The sequence below is a fragment of the Heterocephalus glaber genome, unplaced genomic scaffold, assembly GCF_053883595.1.
Source record: "Heterocephalus glaber isolate CG9 unplaced genomic scaffold, H.glaber_assembly_v1.0 deba00001662, whole genome shotgun sequence".
NCBI lineage: Eukaryota > Metazoa > Chordata > Mammalia > Rodentia > Bathyergidae > Heterocephalus > Heterocephalus glaber.
The window spans coordinates 12,569,625-12,574,267 of NW_028258403.1; the positions used below are offsets into that span (position 1 = coordinate 12,569,625).

Sequence of the window (4,643 nt, forward strand, 5' to 3'; positions counted from 1 at the left end):
AATTATTGGAAAGAACGTAGCTTTGGAATCAGTGACATATTCAAATTCTAATTTCACCACTTAGGCATAACCCAGGAAAAACTACTTCATATCTCTTAAACTCAGTTTCCTTGTTCATAAAATGAGAATGCCATTTCCTTTTATGGAGATGCTCTGAGGAGTCAAGATGCAATATAAATAGCATGTTGTCTATTGTCAAATGATAGCTAGAATTATTAGGCACTTACCTTAACTTCTCACCCTAACTTACTCCAATTTTTCAGTTGCTATTACTCTCTGGCATAGGAAGGCAATCATTAGATTTGTTATAGAAATGGAGCATTGTATAAACTTTTTATTTATTTTCTGATCACTATAAAACATTATACTGCATTTCTCGGCTTTCTATAACAAAATAATTTCTCACCAATATGTGAGACATTCTCAGAAGCAGAACTATTGGTTTTTAATGACCTACGTAAAATTATGAAGACAGTAGTTACCCATTTAGCTTGCTATGTGATATCCTGTGTTAATTTATTTTTTTCCTTTTTATGTTTTTAATATATTAAAAAGTAAGGGCCGGGGATTTAGCTCAGTGATTCTGCAAGCGCAAAGACCAGAGTTTGATCCCCGGCACCAAAAAAGAAAAAAAAAGGCGGGGTCGGGGGGGGGGGAGAAATATATTAAAAAGTAACGGTACAAATGCTGAGATTAGTATTTAAAAAGGATCCAAATTTTTCAAGGAATGAATTTTATAAACAATTTTGTAGTAAAATGGAAATAGCATCTTGATACATAAAGTTTTAAGATTTTAAAATTTTAAAAGCAGAAAAATGTTAACATTAAATTCTTTTCAATGTTCAAACAAAAATCAACTTGTATAATCTCTGTAATAAAATGTGTCCTTGGTACAGGTCTTGGGCACTTGGAAAATGTTAAAATTTCTGAAATTTGAGTGATGGAGGCAGCATATAAAGACTTCATGAATCTTTTTTCCCAAAAAGAATACTTTCAGTAAAATATTTTACTATTTTATGAGTATGCATTGATTTTTGTTCTTCCTGAAAAAGTGAATTTACATTAATACTGTAGTTTTCCATGTAAAAATATACACATACAGATATTTCACATACAGATACTTAACTTCCTGTGTGACCAGTCATACATCAAACATGATTTAATAAAAAATTTCTAAAATTTTATAATGAAATAGCATATGTAGATTTATATTTGTACAAGGTAAAGCTACAAAGAGCATCTCACAGAACCTATACTTAAATTCTCTAAGTAAACCAAAATGATTTATCCTCTAACAACCAATAACTTTCTGAAACTTAAGAAAACAAATCACTCAAAAATTATATTTTCTAATTTATTAACAAAATACAGATAGCCATCTGATTAGCTGGTAGCTGTCAATATGGACTTCCTTTTTTTTTTTTTTTGGTACCGGAGATCGAACTCGGGTCCTTGCGCTTGCGCAGCAGGAGGCGAAACTGAACTTCCTATTATATAAACCAAAACTGGATTCACTTAGCACAGAATTTCTTGCAGTACAAAAAATTCAAATACATGTTTTATAATACAACCATCTATGAGGTCTGATCAAAGTATATAGGAATGTTTAGATTTTTAAAATTTGTTACAGTAAAAGACACAATGCTATTATGGCATTATAGAGATATGTCTTTTACCATAAATTTTTTTTTTCAAAATCTAAACACTATTTTTTAAAATCATGCCTGGTATACAATCTACCCTTCTAATTAGGAACTGTGGCACTTTCTTTTGCATAAAACCCTTTCCTCTTCATAAAACCCTGAAGTGAAAGGTTATTAATGAAATTAGACTGGAACCACAATTTTTCTCATTTCTGTATTAAACTGTAGCAATACTTTTTTTTTTTTTGGTACCCGGGATTGAACTCAGGACCTTGCACTTGCGAGGTAGGCAGCGGAACCACTGAGCTAAATCCCCGCCCCAGCAATACGTTTTTTAAAAAAACAAATGTGGCAACTGGAAAAGTTTCTCTGTACAATTTTTCAAAATATTTTCAGCTCAACTTAGTCAAAAGAGCCTAAAATGGCCCTATAAAACAATGTCCTTTTAATATTTGCCAGTGTCGAGATGAGCGCCATTTTCCATCTCTACTACTGTCCCTTCTGTTATCATAATCATGGCTCCAGCCATCATGATTCCTATCGTCACAGAGGAAATCTTCTCTGCTTCCTCTGTAATGGTGGTCAGACCTATGATCGGTGTAACTCTGTTCTCGGCTATAATGTCTATCTGCTAGGTAGGGATGAGAATTCTGTCTGATTTTACGCGGTGATGGTGGTGTATTCTGGCGCCACTGGGAGCTTGAAGACTGGTTAAAATTATAATTATGTGACTGAACTGATGGTGAAAATCCTGATTGATCCATACACATATGTGGAGAACCAAATTTCCCACCATATGGCATCTGTCTTAAAACATTCTTCATCACCGCTTGTCTCTGATAATTTTCGGGAGAAGAGAATGATCTCTGAATTATCTGTGATGACGGTGTCATGTTATCTCCAGTCCTTTCATATCTGCTAGGAGATGTGGAGGTAGGGCTTGAATTTCCAACATGATGCTGGGGGTATGATGAACTGACATCCTGTGAGGCATGACTACTTTCTGATCTAAACTGAATTTTGATGGGCCTTCCAGAAAGTTTGATTCCATTAAGTGTTCATTGCATAAGGAACAGATACTTCATATTTAAAATTCACAAACGCCAATTGCTTTGGTTTACCATCCTTATCTTTTGGAATTTTCACCTTTATTACTGGCCCAGCCTGGTGGAACAGCTCGAAAAGCAGCTCCTCAGTCACTTTAGTTTCAAGGTTGCCCACAAAGAGAGTGGAGTCCACTTCTCCAGCCACTGCCCCCATCTCAAGGTTGCCCCTTCCCCACTCAGGCCGAAGGGTCTCTGCCAAGATGCAGCGACATCCTGTGTTAATTTACAGTTCAAACACATCTAATGCAATGGTTTTACGTTCCAACCAGCATTCATATGTGAAACCGAAAACAATAGATTATCTTTATGATTGCATTTATGAAATTCATCGGTAGAGGACTAGACTAGCAAATGCAAGGACCTGAGTCTGATGAGAAAGGAAAGTTACTTTGATCATTTATACATAGGAGAAAAACATGTAAGTAAATGTAAATAGAATTTAAAGTGATTCTGAACGCTGCTATGATTACCCCTTTCCCTGATATTGGGCTTAAAATCTCGTAGAACCATTCCTCTGTTTTGTTGTTGTTGTTGTTATTTGTTTGTTTTTAAGAAAGTCAGGGAGAGAAACTTTAGGAAGCCAATGTTAGGATGCTGTAACCTGGGCTTGGAGAGAAGACCTTGGAGATTGCAGCTGGCTTATTGCTTTAATATAGTTTTCAACTTGGAAGATGTGGAGGATGTGACCCTGAAAGGGTAGGGTAAGCAGCAGGACAGGAATATTCCAGCAGAGAGGACAAGATCAAGCAGTCACACACCCGCAGTGGCCAGGGAGAGGAGTCTTTGGATAATGAGATCTAGAGCAGACTCTAAGAAGGGAGCAGGAGATGTCTGTGGGGAATCAATAGAAGTGGAGCTGAAAGGAATTAGAAGAGAGTCCTTGGTCTGCTTGTCAATTTTTCCCTGCCACAAAATCCCTGATGGAAACCACGGGAAACAGCATCCTTCGCCAAATTAATTACAGAGTTAATCTATCAAGGTGAAGGAACAGCAAAATATAATGATGTTAGCAGCTCTATTCTAAACATGAGCCAAAACCCAAGGAGGAATAGGTCAAGCCAGAGGTAGAATGAGAAGGAGGGCTATTTTAAATATCACACAAATCCTTGACTTCTGCTGTAAGTTCTTTATCCACTTATTTGCCTGTAGACAGGTAACTTCAGAAAATAAGTTAATGCTTTCATTTAGCGATGGTTCATTATTTATAAGAACCATATAGGACCTCCCAAAGAAATCTTATTTACCAATTAGAGATTTACTTGAAGGTGAAAACTGATGACAAATGATCATTCACTTAAAAATCAAATATACTGGAATAATACAAGATAATATTAACTCAAATAATTTGTAATGAAATTCACAATTTAATATTATTTGTCTAGTTCAAGAAATTGAACTTAGTAAAAATGCAAAACTCAACATTAGTTGATAGTTTTCTTGCTGAATTATCATATGTGAGGAAAAACTATACAATATTATAAAAATACCCATGGAAATTCTTCTCAGTTACTGTTTTTATGACTATAGATCTATTATTTACTTCTTTAGGATACATTATTCTTGAGGAAAATTCTAATAAAAATTAGTTTATATTAGTCAAACCTCTTCTTTCACTAAAAGAGGAAAGAAACTTATCTAGATGCAATTTAACTGACCAGTATAAACAACAGCTAGAAATTAAATTACCAATATAATATGGTTAAGATAATCAGTGGAGCCTGACTCATAGATTAGGGAGCAAAAGAAAATTGCTAATAATTTGGAATAGAATTATATACTCTTGAACTCAATTTGTGAACCTACAGGCATTGACAGAGCAGAGCACAAATCCATTTATAGACCATACTTGCTCATCTTAATAAAATTTTATTGACTTACACATTTTTCCTTTTGT

The 4,643-nt window shown here is 34.8% G+C and overlaps 1 pseudogene; it reads right to left on the reverse strand.

Moving 5' to 3' along the window:
• Positions 1 to 2,285: 2,285 nt before the first annotated feature.
• On the reverse strand, positions 2,286 to 3,922 carry LOC147822348 (RNA-binding protein 7 pseudogene; annotated as a pseudogene).
• Between the last annotated feature and the right edge of the window lie 721 nt (positions 3,923 to 4,643).